Raw genomic sequence first — 16,459 nt, forward strand, 5'->3', positions numbered from 1 at the left:
AATAGAAGCTAATGTGGTTTTTGGGGTTTTGTTTTGGTTTGGGGTTTGGTTTTTTTTTTTGGTCATGAAGATGGTTAAATACTGGAGCAGGCTATCCAGAGTTGCTGTGGAACCTCTTTCCTTGGAATTTTCAAGACCTGGTTGGGTAAACCCCTAAGAAACATGGTCTTTTTGGACCTACTTTGATCAGCACTGTGGACTGAATGACCTGCAGATGTCCATTACAACACGTGCACGTGTGTGTGTGTGTATGTATGTGCAAAAACATGCAATGCTGGATCTTCCTAATTTTAACTAAGAACATAAGACCAAGTATCTCAGGTCCACTATATTTATAAGGTACATTTCACAGAATCATAGAATCATAGAATCATAGAATCATAGAATGCTTTGGGTTGGAAGGGACCTTTAGAGGTCATCTAGCCCAACCCCCCTGCAGCGAGCAGGGACAGCTTTAACCAGATCAGGTTGCTCAGAGCCCCAGCCAACCTCACCTTGAATGTTGCCACGGATGGGACCTCTACCACCTCTCTGGGCAACCTCTTCCAGTGCTTCACCACCCTCATTGTAAAAAACTTCTTTCTAATGTCTAGTCTAAATCTATTCTTCTTTAGTTTAAATCCATTATTCCTTGTCCTGTCACAACAGGCCTTGTTAAAAAGATTCTCCCCATCTTTCCTGTAGGCTCCCTTTAAGTACTGGAAGGTTGCAATAAGGTCTCCTCCCAGTCTTCTCTTCTCTAGGCTGAACAACCCCAACTCTTTCAGCCTGGCCTCATAGGAGAGGTGCTCCAGCCCTCGGATCATTTTGATGGCCCTCTTCTGGACCGGCTACAACAGGTCCATGTCCTTCTTGTGCTGAGGGCCCCAGAGCTGGACGCAGTACTCCAGGTGGGGTCTCACCAGAGCAGAGGAGAGGGGCAGAATCACCTCCCTTGACCTGCTGGCCACGCTGCTTTTGATGCAGCCCAGGATTTGGTTGGCTTTCTGGGCTGCAAGCACACATTGCCGGCTCGTGTCCAGCTTTTCATCTACCAGTACCCCGAAGTCCTTCTCCGCAGGGCTGCTCCCAATCTCTTCATCCTCCAGCTTGTACTTATATCGGGGGTTGCCCCGTCCCAGGTGCAGGACCTTGCACTTGACCTTGTTGAACCTCATGAGGTTCACAGAGGCCCACCTCTCCAGCTTGTCCAGGTCCCTCTGGATGACATCTCATCCTCCTGGTGTGACAACAGCACCACTCAGCTTGGTGTCATCTGCAAACTTGCTGAGGGTGCACTCAATCCCACTGTCTATGTCATTGATGAAGATGTTAAATAGCACCGGTCCCAGTACGGACCCCTGAGTACGACCCCACTTGTCACTGGTCTCCATGTGGACATCGAGCCATTGACCACGACCCTCTGGATGCGACCATCCAACCAATTCCTTATCCATTCCATGGTCCACCCATCAAACCCATATCTCTCCAATTTAGAGAGAAGGATGTTGTGGGGGACCGTGTCGAACGCTTTACAGAAATCCAAGTAGATGACATCCATTGCTTTTCCTTTGTCCACTGATGCAGTCACTCCTTCATAGAAAGCCACTAGGTTGGTCAGGCAGGACTTGCCCTTGGTGAATCCGTGCTGGCTGTCTCGAATCACCTCCCTGTCCTCCATGTGCTTAAGCATATCTTCTAGGAGGATCTGTTCCATGATCTTCCCAGGCACAGATGTGAGGCTGACAGGTCGATAGTTCCCAGGGTCCTCCTTTCTTCCCTTTTTAAAAATGGGCACAACATTCCCCTTTTTCCAGTCAGCAGGGACTTCACCTGACTGCCATGACTTTTCAAATGTCATGGAGAGTGGCTTGGCAACTACATCAGCCAGTTCCCTCAGGACTCTGGGATGCATCTCATCAGGTCCCATAGACTTGTGTACCTTGAGGTTCTTCAGGTGGTCTCCAACCTGATCTTCCCTTACAGTGGGAGGGGCTTTACCCCCCTGCTCCCCATCTTGTGGTCCATCGATTCGGGAGGGGTGAGGAGAGAGGTTGCCAGTGAAGACTGAGGCAAAGAAGTTGTTGAGTACCTCAGCCTTCTCCTCGTCCGTTGATACAAGTTCGCCTTTCTTCTTCGTCAGTGGGGGTACACTTTCTTTAACCTTCCTTTTCTGGTTGACATACCTGTAGAAGCCCTTCCTGTTATTCTTTACATCCCTTGCTAAATTCAGCTCCATCCTCGCCTTGGCCTTCCTGACCTCCTCCTTACACAACCAGGCTGTTTCCCTGTATTCCCCCCAGGACACCTGTCCCTGCTTCCACTGCCTGTGCAGTTCCCTCTTACTCTTTAGTTTGACCAGCAGGTCTCGACTCAGCCATGATGGTCTCGTCCCTTCCTTGCCTGATTTCTTACACTTGGGGACTGATAGCTCTTGTGCACTATGGAAGGTGTCCTTAAAGATCTGCCAGCTCTGTTCCGTTCCCCTGTCCCTGAGGACCATCTCCCAGGGGCCCTTCTGACTAACTCCTTGAAGAGCTGGGAGTTTGCTTTCCTAAACTTTAGGGTCTTGACTGCACTCCTCACTTTTCCCATGTCCCTCAGGAGCGTGAACTCCACCAATGCGTGATCACTGCAGCTCAAGCTGCCTCCAGTCTTGACATCGCCAGTGCAATTTTGTAGTTCTGAGAGTACACTGTGGAAACAGAATGATTTGTTGCCTTTTTAGGTTCCTTTACTTGTCCACACATGACTGTCAGGTAAGATGGACCAACAGAGAGCTCCCACTGTACCTAAGACAGCACTAGAAATCTGTTTCTGAGCCACTAAATCAAAAGCCTGTTCTTGACATCCTTGCTATTCAGAAAATTTTACAAATATATTCAATATATTTCATCTTTTTCATCAAATTTGGATTTTAAAAAACATTCAACAAAGTGTCAACAGATTAAGTTTTAGAGCCAACCTTATCGACAGATCTTTATTTACTTTCCTTAAGAACAACATTTTACAAGCATCTAGAGGATTCACAATCACAAGTCACAAACTACTGAGAAAAAGGTCAAGCAATGCAATTTTTAAAAAATAATACTAGGTTAGCTGAAATGATTCAGATCACTGTTCTTTCTGAATAGTAATGCTTGAAATAGAAGACAACACAAAAATAGCAGAAAAAGCTTAGTTATTCTATTAAATCTATTTCAAAAAATAGTTAGCTAGCCTCCTAAATGTTAATTCCTAATATGTTCTTTATACTAATAATAGCATTTAATTTTGATGTATTTGTCATGCTGAAACTATACATTTACACTGATTTTCTGTTCCAGCAATGGTAAACTACTGCTCAACAAGTAGATCCCAATTAAGTTTGGTTTTATCAAAAGGAAATTAACTAAAGCAAAACTATACTGAGTCTCATAGCAAGAAATACTTAATAAACCAGAATTTGAAACTGAACAGTCTAAAAGTAAACAAACAAATAAAACAACTAACCAAACCAACCAAACAAAACCCTGCTTAACTATAAAAACCTATATAGCTATATAGGGTTTTTTTATAGGGTTTTTTTTATATATATATATATTTCTAAGCATATAAGTTCTCAAAGCCATTTCCTCTTAGTTTCTACTCTGAAAAAAACCCAAAAACCTCTGTTTTAAGAAGAAGGGATCTTTATCTTCTGAACAGCAATAACTAATTTCTGCAAAGTTCACTTTCTGTAACTATCAAAACTTTTTTAGTTGAGAAAGAATATCAGCTCTGTATCATGATTGTATTATATTGACTACATAAAATAACCAGGTAATTATAATTAAATTATAAATAATAAGGGGATAATTAAGTAATAAAAGTTTAAGAATATTTGATGTTGAGGCTAAAAATTGGTAAAAGAACAAGTACATATATTTTTAAAACCCTTTGTTAGGCCTTGTAGCTTTAGTCAATGCTATTTACAGTGAAACCTCTCTTAAGCAAAATTCCTTTAAATCTGAATTTTATCTGAATACAGAATAGGGTATTAAAATCAAAAGTATTTTCTTACTAGCCTTTTCTAGTAAGTTTTTTCTTTCTCAAAAAAAAAAGAAAAAGGAAATGACAGCAAAAATTATTTCAACCTCCTCCATATGTCTTAGTTGTGCATTTCTATTGCTTAGCTTTAATCTTTACACTAAGAAACCCACACTACCAACAAGAAAAACAGTAATTTACATTTAGACATTTTGTAATTAAGTAATTTTAAGAGTATATCAACAGCTGTTCAACTGTGTTACAACCTTAAAGCTATAGCATTATTTTTTCACTGTAGATAATAGTAATTGTTAATATGATTTAAATTATGATAATCCTTTCAGAATCATTAGTTGCAGCCTTATGGATTTCACAGAACATGAACTTGTGGGAGATTTGATTTTGGTTTGGTTTGTACTCTTAGTAAAGGTCTGGTCTGAACAATGCAGAAATATGTTGAAGGTGTCCCATAGTTACTACAATGAAAGGTAGCAAAGTACATATGAGCAGAACATGACTGCTTATTATTACACTTTGAAAGAATTTATTGTATACAAAAAAATGTGTTAGAGAAGCAGCAGAAAAAGTGCTTGAATAACCTTAATTTGTATCTCCAATGGTTATGCATTATGACATAAGCTCAGGCAGTTTTCCCCATGTAGGACTCCTTCATTCCAAAAGATCAACTATGCAACATTGTGGCTTCTTGCTGTGCACTGTATGGCTCAAAGCTGTGTATATTGCAAACTGCTTAAGGACATGCTGTAAGGTAGATTCATTAATTTCCCTATGAGTTTTCCAGGATGCTGTTCTCTTCTGTGTCTGACTGTTTTAGAAATACTAGTAAAAATATTTCCTGAAGTTCTTTCTTGGTCTTTGTATTTTTACAGAATGAAGCATGCTTAAATGGGGGTCAACATGTCCACTCAGTTGGATGATAAACTTTGATTCCAGGTTGCTATTTTTTCCACCCTGCCTAGTATTGCATAATTTTTTTATATGCATTCAAACCACACCTTCTGGAGAATCTATTTGCATCTATCTCTGCAGATATTGCACCATTGGTTTAGAGATCTGAGAGAAATATCACTGTTAAAACACCAATTAAAAACTGTGTGGGCTATAAGGCACCAGTGCAGCTTAAACTGGCACACATATTTGAATGGCTATGTGGTGAAATGGATTGTGGAACTGATCCAGCTCTAAAATAACTGAAAAAAGAAACAAATTTTATATTAAATCCAGCTAGGGTCCCACCTTAGTTGTCTGCAAATGGACAGACATGATACAAGACACTGGGTGTCAAATACTTACATGTTACTCTGAACTTGGCTTTTAGTGCATCAGGAAAATAATAACTACACAAAACTGTAGTGGAAACTTCTCAAGCACTTCTTTCAGTACTATGATGATGCCAAACAAGAAAAAAAAAGAAAAAAGATTGTTAGAACATGAAAGATGAAATTTTGGCAGTTTGATATCACCTAGTGAATAGATAGTTTGGGTGAAATTGCACACTCCTAATTTACTGATAAACTCACAACCTAAAAAAATGGGAAGAATGAACCTCAAATATCTAAAGGTTCCAATATTAATATATTGATCCTTTCTAGTTATCATATAAGGAGATTCAGGAGAGTTTAATGACAACAGTTAAGAGCTTGCTAGTTCAGCTAAAGATGAACAGGGTTTTGAGTTCAGAAAAAATCCTCAGTGAAATGAGAGCAGAGATGCTTACTTGGATTAATCACTTGATTGATCAATTGCTGAGCCTCTAGAGAGACAGACTGCTTCATTTAGCCAAAATTCTCTATGAAAATGATTCATGGAATCAGATTTCTTAAAAAAAATAATTTTGTAGAAGTGAAATTGTTGTTGAAACTGATAAATACTAGAAAAAAAAAAATACCATCACATAAGAAGTTCTTCAGGGACAAGGAAATAAGTGAGGCAAAGCAGGAAATCACTACTTACTACTTTAAAAAATAACATTAATAGAACCAAAGAATCACAGAAGAGTTGATGCTGGAATTTGCCACTGGAGATCCCTTAATGCAACCGCTCTGCTCAGAGCAAGGTCAGCTAGAGCAGGTCGCTCAGGGCTGTGACCAGTCAGGTCCCAAATACCTCCAGGAATGGAGATGCCACAACTTCTCCAGGCAACACATTTCAGTGTTAGACTATTATTACACTATAAAAGAGATTTTTTCTAATGTTTAAATGAATTTACTGTTTCAGTTGGTGCCCTTTACCTCTTGTTCCTTCACCAGATACCTCTGAGAAGAGTCTGGCTCCATCTTCTTTACTCCCCCATCAGATGGTCATACATATTGATAAGATTCCTCTGAGCCTTCTCTAGACTCTCCCAGCTCTCTCAGCCTCTCCTCATATGACAGATGCTCCAAGCCTTTAATCATCTTTGTGAATATTTGCTAGACACATTCCTGCATGTCCATGTCCAGAACTGGATAAAGTACTCCAGGTATGTCTCACCAGTGCTGTGCAGAGGTTAAAGATCACCTTCCTTGACCTGCTAGCAACACTCATCCTAATGCAACTAGGATGCTGTTGGCTGCTCTTGCTGCAATGGTGCATTGCTGGGTCATGTTCAACTTGCCGTCCACAGGGACTCCCTTTTCTGCCAAGCTGCTTTTCAGCTGGTTAGCCACCAGTATATATTGGCACACAGGTTTATTCCTACATAGAGGCAGGACTTTTCAGTTCCCTTTGTTGAACTTCATGTTTCCTGCTGGCCTATCTCTCCAGCCTGTTGAGGTCCCTCTGAATAGCAGCAGAAGCATCTGATATATTTCTGTACCTCCAGGTATGTCAGACCTGGGCATTGGATGTAAAATATTGATTTGCCAGAATTCAGAAGATACTGCAATTCAGAACTTTTCTATGGATATCTTAACTCTTATTATGGTAGATTTAGACTTTGAGAGATATACAAAGCAGTTGAAGAATATAGACTCTATACACATATACTGAATCCTCTTGAATATAAATAATATCATGAAAATTTACAATGAAAGAAGAGGAACTTTCATACAGCGAAACAACTTCAATATTGTAAACAGTATTCCCTGTTAGCAATAATTGGGGAAAGTAGTATGACACAAATCTGACACAAGCCCTAGGTATTTCATTTTAGTCACATTTCACTAAAAGCTATATAGATGATATTCCTCCAGGTTTGGCTCCCTCTGCAGTCCACCAACACTATCCTCAAGCACCTGTTCATGCCTTCTGCTATACTTGAAGACTTGCAACATCCACCTTCATTTTCAGGCTATGAAACAGCATTTCGAGAGCATGCAACAGGAACAAGAAGCAACAGATGAAGTTTAATGGTCATTTTTTGAGATGGAGAAGAGGTAGAAGCAAGGTCACTCAGAGATGACTATGGGGACTGATGTCATTCAACATCTTCATAAATGGCTTGGAGAAGAGAGCACACAATGCTGTGTCTAATTTCACAGATGATGAAAAGTTCATTCTAGGCAGCAGTGCCTTGTTATTTTATTTAGCAGTATAGTTGCAGTTCCATAACCATACTTATTTTGCTCATTACAAGTTAAGGGGGAATTGTGCAGCAGCTGTAGAAAAATACCCAGCAATTTGCTATAGATATCATTCTTCTGCAATAATGAAGGTTATTTTCAGCATTACTTTGCATCCTGTAATAGTATAGGAACTACTCTACGCAGCCCTACCTGCAAATGAAGAAAGATTGATCACTGATTTGGAGAAATATAGGTAAATAAAACACCAATATTTGATTCCACAGATCAGAATCTGAAGAATTTCAGGATAAACTAACAAATAAAAATATGTCTTTCTTCTCTTTGATTGCTCTGTTTCACCTTCAGCATATGTTTACAGCACTAAGAGATCTTATTACTTAATATCACAAGTAGTAATCAGTATTTAAGTGTGGTCAGCCTCATTAAAGTAGCTCAATTTATATGCCAGGACAGCCATTTGGGATTTTCTAGACTAAGTTGGAGTGCCAGGCAAAATATGAATGACTAGAAAGTTCAAGTTCCAATGTGAGCTCAAACAGTGAGCCGTAACAGTAGTGTAGGTATAGCTTGAGGGTTTCTTTTCTGTGGGCTTCTCTTCCTTTCTCCTCAGCTCTGTTCACTTTTTTTATCACAACATTAAAGAGTGAAAGAAGAAACCCAAAGCTGAAACACAAGAAGATTGCTGTATTCAACAGCAGGTACATCAGTCCTCAAAAGAACAATTGGCAAAGGTGGGAAGAATGCATAGCCAGTGTTCCTTACATCCTGGAAATGCCTTGGTTGATAAAGATCAATTGAGGTTATGTGCAATCTGCATTCCTGCCACACTTTCATCTCCTTCAAGTATTGATCAGGGAGATAGAAAAAATGAAGATACCTGGTCACAACTAGAAGAAGGAGGGGGTACTGATATGATTTGGTTTAAAAACTGTTTTATTTTATCCTAGAATATGAGATTAGAACCAGCACACTGCTTCTATTGAGAGAATGTAAATCTAGTGAACTTGTCATTAAGAACTTTGGGAAATATATAGAATACCTGAAAGGTATCTTAATCAGAAACTATCACTTTTCATCTAAGAAAAGGTGTCTTCTAAAAATTATTACTGTAACTGAAAACAATATAATAACTTATGCAACAAAATAATCGATAAGCATGAAAACAGCATTCAGTAATTTGCTTAATATTTTAGACAGTGAAACAATACAAATCTTGTATTTGCAAATACTTGTCTTCTGCACTAGATGCCTCTTTTGGCTATAAACCTACCAATTCATAACTAGAAATACAATTCTTTGTTTATTTAAAAGCTATCAGTGATTATTCTTTATATAGATAAATATTTGATATGCAAAGGGGACATTCCAGAGAATAAAATCCATCTTAATTATTTGTGTTTCAGTGTTTTTCATTCATTAAGTCCCTATTTAACAGGTGTCTGATTCCCAGACAAACTACAGGACACATCGCATGATCAGTTATGATGGATTAGTCATGATATATGTCAATCTTGATAAAATATTGCTATTTATAGCAATCAATTGTGTTTTCTATAAACAGCATATAGTAAGCACATGGCCAAAAAGTAGCTGATTCATGAACAGAAATTAAAACTAAAATAATGACATAAATGATCTGAAATGAGTAACTTAATTTAATTACATCTGCCCTATTTGGTTTAGAGTGGTCATCCTTTTTTGAGGGAAGCTAATAATTTTCCAGCCATCTGCATTTATCACCAAGGGATAGAATGAGAAAAATACAACAAAATACTTACTTTTCAGTATATTAACTTGGACTATTTGTAAAGAGCTAATGTACTTAGGTTTTGCCTTTATTTGAAGAATTATTGAAGACTATTGTTTATATAAACAGGCAGCAAACATTTTGTATTACGGCTTTTTGTTTCACTTTGACTAAAATGTACTTACTTAGGTCTTGAATTTGGTTTCTAAATTTAAAAAGAGACCAATGTATAAAAGTGCTGTGAATAATAAATCACCCCTGACTACCATCCCTGGAAGTGTTCAAAAAACGGGTAGATATGGCACTTCGGGACATGGTTTAGTCTAGTCTACCCTTGATTGGCTTAGATTAGACTTGGTAGTGTAGGTTAATGGTTGGACTGGATGATCTTAAAGGTCTTTTCCAACCTAAACGATTCTATGATTCTATAATTATAGCAAGCACTTGGATCACTTTTCTATATTCCAATGAAGTACCTATAATCCAGAACTGCAATACATAAACAGGAAAGTATCTGCCTGGATTTATTCACTTAGATCGATAATTAAGTCGTACTAATTCTCTTTACATGCAAATGATACATATTTCTGAATTGCACCAGTAAACAAGTGAAGGATGGTAGAGTTAGGTATTTTTAAAAAGGGTGGAAACAGAACTACAAAATACAATCCACTGCTGTCCTAAATGTGTAATACGTAATAAATAACACTTCTGATGGTTGTGCCTGGTTTTAAGTGACTGGATTTCTTCAGTACTCTACATAAGGTTTTCAATGACCAAAACTTTTATTAAAAACAAATGTTTACCTCTGGAGTACACATGCAAGTACTTTTTTTATCAAATAATTTAAGTATTTTGAAGATGATCATGGAGAGACAGGATCATCTTATAAAATGCAACTTGACAGTGATATAACCTGGGAATAAGAATGGGTTCTCTGGAAAAGCAATTTGAAACTGTCCAAAACCAGCAATAGGATTTAAAAAGAAATTTCATTCTGTACATAAGTACAAGACTCAGAAAAAAGGGATTATGTGAACTTTTTGGAAAAGATACCCAGACATAGCCAAGCTACCAGAAAACAAACTACAAGATCAAAAGTCTAAGTATGCTATGAAGGGTTACAAATGAGTCCTCAGATATAGGAAAGTACCATTTTATCCAGTGGGAATGTGATTGTTTAGAAATACAATGTTACATTCACCCACAGTGAAGCTACTTTCAGGGAGTATGTGCAGGCTCTAAAGGCAATGCAAAAAAATCCAAGACAAAGCAATTGGTTTTCAAGACCTATTGACATAAACAGAAACCCTTAAAATTGCATTTTGGATGGGGCTAAGAAGAAACTGAATTCCTTACTGCAGCTGCACAAGTCACTGCCATAAGGAACACAGCAAAAATAAATTTTATTTTATACAAAGGCTTCTAATCTTTTAAGTGGAAATGTGAGAATAATTTCTTATCCAAGTAGTCTTTGTTACTTTCTCATGAGGTATTAACTTTATATGTGGCATGGTAACTAGAATATTTCAAATAAGGAATAAAATATCAAAGTTATAAAATTATTGACTGTCATAATACTTCAGTAACTTCTGCTGAGAGGTATTTTTTATATTATTTAGCACATTGGAACTAATCAGGAGAAGAATTTATTATTATTATAATTTGGTGAAGTTTCTTTAAAAAAAGGGGCAACACTTAGATATATTGACCTCATTCTGGTAAAGAATTAGGTCAGAATAAACACTGAACTGACCATGCTTCTGCTATATGAAATGAATACCAGCCAAATATCAAGGGAAGGTTTACTTACTAAGCTACACAATTTCTCATGTTACGTTCATTGTTTTGAAGTATTAAAAGGTTGTTTCACTTGTCTACAAGGAGAAACGCATTCCCATCTTGTCTCATACTTGGGACAGTGAATTGGGTTTCTTATCACAGTTCTAATTTCATTCTTTATTATGGTGCATTTTTTGGTCAGCAAGATGCATCAGTTCAGTAGCATCTGAGCACTTAAGCAAGAAAGTACTATATATTTTAATGCTAAGTAAACGGTAGATATATTGGTCTTTCATCTCCTAATCATAGCTACACTGAAATCAGGAATATAACCCTGATGACTTCAGAGCATTCTAGATTTTATTCAATCAATTATGTAAAGTTCTGGTTTTCCAGGAGTTAAAATAGTGTGAATACTCCTGCAGCCACACGAGATAAACCTTTCTTCCCCTGCTTCAGTGCAGAGGCGTGTGCAGCGCAGGCCTGGCACAAGGGACGCATCCCATGCCTTGCCGCAGCTGCTAGCACCCTCCAGCTACCACCCCAAGCTGCCTCCTGTCCCACCACACGCGTGACCAGCGGGGTTAGCTCAGTTGGTTAGAGCATGGTGCTAACAACGCCAAGTTCACAGGTTCAATCCCTGCTCACTGCAGGGGGGTTGGGCTGGATGATCTCTCAAGGTCCCTTCCAACCCAAAGCATTCTGTGATTCTATGTCAGATGCACTGCTTATGCCCAGGTAGCTCAATGCACCCTGCCTGAGACCCACTGCATGGGGGTACACTCTCGCGCTAGGAGCACAGGAAAAGACCATGGTTTAGAAGAAAACTAGCTGTTCTCTGGCAGAAGGAGGAGTTAGAAATAGATGATAACAAAAGGAGAGGAGTATTTTTTTTTCCCTGCAGAGACAGAGAGCTAATGCCAGGTTTCTTGTGGAGCCTTCGTGTGGCTTCAGATTTCACAAGTTTACTCTTCTACAACATTACCACGTGACTACCAATAATAATAAATAGTGAAATGAACTTTGTAGAGATTTTGTGTGTAATTAAGTTAAACCTGGTTTTAATTCAAAGAATGACAGCAAACCCCTCCCCCCCCCCCCCCCCAATTAAGCAACTTCTGGAAGACTTTTTAAATAAGTCAGATCATGTATATATTTGCTTGGAGTGAGCAGAGGAAAACATAGTTCTTGAAATATTTGGTGTTAACAACCTCCCTTTGGGATGTGAGTAAGTCTGTGTTCCTCGTATAGTTCTGTCTTACTCAGTTGTTTGTTAAGGCAGAGCAGGGATAATCCTTGGTTTTTCTAATTTCCTTCCTTAGGTCTAAATGTGGTGGGCTAATCAACCACATACTGGGTTTAAAATCATAAGTGACACACTTTGGAGAACTCTTGAAAAGCTACTTTTTTTTTTTTTATTATTTGCTAAGGCAGCATTTGTTTTGCATTTTTGAATAGATGAAAAATATTGCTTGCTTGTAGATGGATGAACAAAAGTGGGGACACAACATGGCAAGGTGAGGGGGATGGATTGTGTACTTCATGGAGGTAAAAGACAGAACTGTAGATACTAAATTTGGACTGGAAATTACGATGACTATTAAGCAGTAACTGAAATAAAATTCTTTCTTTACATCTTTATAACATCTTTAGAGCTGTGTGCAACTGAGCAGAAAATACACCACCTAATCTATATGAAATATTAAGATGGATATTGCCCATGTGGCTTAAAAATTACCTAAAAAATCAACAATAATCAGCAAGCCACTTTCTGTTGGAGAATCTTTCAAATAACAGTATCTTTATTTTTTGCCATTGCTGAACCATTCTAAAACCAAGAAAAAATTAATTCCCTTTCCTATGCTGAATTCTGAAGTGCCTAATAAAAACATCCATTGCCATCTGGATCTCTTAAGTAATGTTGTTGATATCTTGTGGAGTATTTTTTATTTCATTCTTATTTTCCTTTCATTTGAAATATTTTTAGTGTAGAATGTCATGTACACTTGGTTACTTGCAGTGTTCTATAGCAATGTCTGACAGTAAATATTCCTTCTTGTAACGTACAATTTAGCTTTATCTTATGCATTCAGCCAGTTACTTAAGTTAATGTTATCAGATCATAATAATTTATGTAATAGTAATAAATGTAATAGATCTTAATGAACAATGATTACAATTAAAAAGTTTGTCTCATTATAAAGTTTGTCAACTATAAAGATGGTCAAATAGCTATCTTCTGCATTTGCTTTCCAAGAAATATAGTTTTCTTAAGCTTTATTGTTGTCTTAGTATTTTTCATAGGAAAAAATCCATTGATGAACGGACACCTGTTCCAAATTTAGTAATTATGATAATGTAAAAACCAATAATTTTAGTGGGCCAGGAATGTATGCTTATACTTCAGTGACACACATTTTTTAATTGAGGCAGCCACAAAGAACTTCTTTTTCCCCTTTTGACTATTATACTTTTAGAAATCTATTAAGAAGGAATTCTGTCAGATGAAAAGCCTTAATTTTATATTTCTGGTGAAACTGAAATGTGAGAGATGTATTGTCATTACACAAACCATATAAGAATCAATTAAAACTCCCACTGGAGGTGTCTGTATTCACGAAGAGATGTATTTTCCTTCAAATTGAAAGAGGCATGAACAATATTAATACACCCATTAGCAACTTCAAGTTTGGGATTTTACTTCTGTTTTGTCTACAAAAGACTATTCATAAAATTTTGAAGGAGGTTCTGAAGTCTTCCACATCATGTAGATGATCTGTAATGGTAAAAAATCCCTCAGTATTGCTACCCATTAAGTGCATGAAAAATATAGAAATCAATACAGATGGGTGGACAGGAGAAATCCATATAATACGACTGTCTAGACTTGTTCTTATGAGCAAATAAACAACCATGGGTTCAATTGCCTCCAGACCCTCCATCTAAACAGTAGATTTTGGAAACAGAGTGCCAAATCCTGAATTACTATTCCCATTTAATTATGCTATGGCTGAGATGTATTTACTTATTAAGTCGCATGTATCAGTTTTCCTCTGTGCAGGTCTTCCTTTTACACATTTAAATGTTTATCATGATCTTCCACAAAAAGGCTTTTTCTCCATACCTTTTTACTCTAGTGCTTCATTTAAAGCAAATCTTTAGATGTAATAAATCCCTCAGTTAGCTGTGCCAATAGAATACAGTCTTTGTCGAATCAACAGAGTTAAGCTTTGCTCCGTATGCCTCTGCCCCCTTGCCCTCCCCCATTCATTCACTTTGCTAAGCTGTTAAGGAGAAAGCTGTGGCAAAAGATGAGGTTAGTGTTTATGACACTAAGTCACTGTACAACTCTTCACTGCTACCCTTAATACTTATTCAAGAATTGATCTACTTTTCTGATTGTAAAGGACAGATTAATTTCCCAGCTAGACAGCATGAACATTTTTGTGCCTTTTCATGCAACTATTTTTTCTTCCTCATTACCACTGAACTTTTTGAGTCTTACTCATACAGCTTTTGATGCACTGAATTTCAGCAGTTGAGTGTCTCAGAAAGCCAGAAGCAGCTTTTTGATTTGCTGCCCAGTGTTAACCCACCAGGGGCTGCTGTAGACTGTGCAATAGACCATGCACCAGCTGGGAGTTGCTGGGACCATATGCCAGATGGAATTTTATCCAAAATGCCTATTGCAATGAGATAAGCCTGTTGCATATTTCTCTGTAGTTTAGCCAGCCACTGGAATTCATGATCTTCTATGACCTTGTAGTCTCAAAAAATGCTCTATTATGACAAATTATGATCGTTGTCTCTGGCTTTTTCAAATAAACATTGACAAGTCTTCTCTTAATCAAGAAAACTCCATTATAACAATTGATCAAAATGTTATTGACTAGAAAAATAAGAGGAAAGAAGGAATTATTCAGAAACAGAAACTGAGAAACTGCTAACATTGTCATATTTTGAGAAACAAAATACTGCCTAGGTAATTGTTTCTGAACAACCTTTTCTGAATAGAATCTGTTGACATTTTCTGATGACTGAAGTTCTTGATTTTTTGAGAACTTAATACATATTCTTCCAGAAGTCATCAGACATGCAGCTGTCCTGAAATATGACTTTATTTTCACCTTTCTGAACTATGGTACTTTTCCTGCAGACTGTCTTCATAGTAGTACCCAAGCTCCTAAAGATTAAGAAAATAGAAAATATTTACTTATTTCTACTTGAGAGGGATTAATTTTGTCAGAAGTGTTAGCATTTTAGATATTTGAGAAGTAGCGTTTTTAGAAAAAAGTGATAGGGAAACATGCATAGCAATTTTAGTCTGTCAGCAGCAGCTGTTGTTAATGTATTGTAATGATCTTCAACTGCTGCAGTCTATTATTTTTTACCCTATTATGGCAGTTATTTAGCCTTGATAATGCAAGAATATGCCAACTGCAAAATTTCTATAACCTGCTATTTCATTGCTTATTATAAGCAAAAAATATAAGGAATTAGCAAAGGTCCATAAGCTCAGGAAAATCATATTGAAATAATCAGCAGAACACTTCATTCAAAACATAAACCATTTGCAAACAGAACTGAGAAAAACCCAGACTAAAAGACCAATAATATTGCCACCAATGACTAATGCATATCTTACTCAATTCAGGCAAATAGATTTCAGCTTGCAAATTTAAATCAATGCAATGCTGTTATTTTTAATGAATTAATCCCTGTATTTTGCTAATGGAAACAATATTATCTCAGATTCTGTTATTTACCAACTATAAGCCAAACTATGTCCTGTTTCACTGTGATGCATTGAATGTGTTAGTGCTTTTGTGTAGTTTTAGACCAAAACTTAGTTAGTTTCAGAAAACTTTAAAGATTTAATTTGAAGTAAAATATAGTTTTATAAAATGTAACAGAAGTTTCAATTTTCTAGTGAAAATTACTGGAACACTGTTGTAGTTTAACCCCAGCCAGCAACTAAGCACCACGCAGCCACTTGCCCGCTCCCCCTGCCCAGTGGGATGGGTGAGAGAATCAGAAGAGTAAAAGTGAGAAAACCTGTGGGTTGAGATAAAGACAGTTTAATAGGTCAAACAAAAGCTGCGCGTGCAAGCCAAGCAAAACAAGGAATTCATTCACTACTTCCCATCGGCAGGTAGGTGTTCAGACATGTCCAAGAAAGCAGTGCTCCATCACACATAATGGTTACCTGGGAAGACAAACACCATCACTCTGAATGTCCCCCCACTTCCTTCTTCTTCCCCCAGCTTTATATGCTGAGCATGACGTCATATGGTATGGAATCATAGAATCGTTTAGGCTGGAAAAGACCTTTAAGATCATCCAGTCCAACCATTAACCTACACTACCAAGTCCACACTAAACCAAACAAGGGTAGACTAGACTAAACCATGTCACA

At 37.5% G+C, this 16,459-nt stretch overlaps 1 non-coding gene across 1 annotated transcript; it reads left to right on the forward strand.

Moving 5' to 3' along the window:
• Nucleotides 1–11,621: 11,621 nt before the first annotated feature.
• On the forward strand, nt 11,622–11,695 carry TRNAV-AAC (transfer RNA valine (anticodon AAC)). Its single transcript has one exon. It is a non-coding gene; the product is annotated as a tRNA-Val (tRNA).
• Nucleotides 11,696–16,459: the final 4,764 nt, after the last annotated feature.

This window comes from Pelecanus crispus, chromosome 1 (assembly GCF_030463565.1).
Source record: "Pelecanus crispus isolate bPelCri1 chromosome 1, bPelCri1.pri, whole genome shotgun sequence".
In the NCBI taxonomy this organism is placed as follows: domain Eukaryota; kingdom Metazoa; phylum Chordata; class Aves; order Pelecaniformes; family Pelecanidae; genus Pelecanus; species Pelecanus crispus.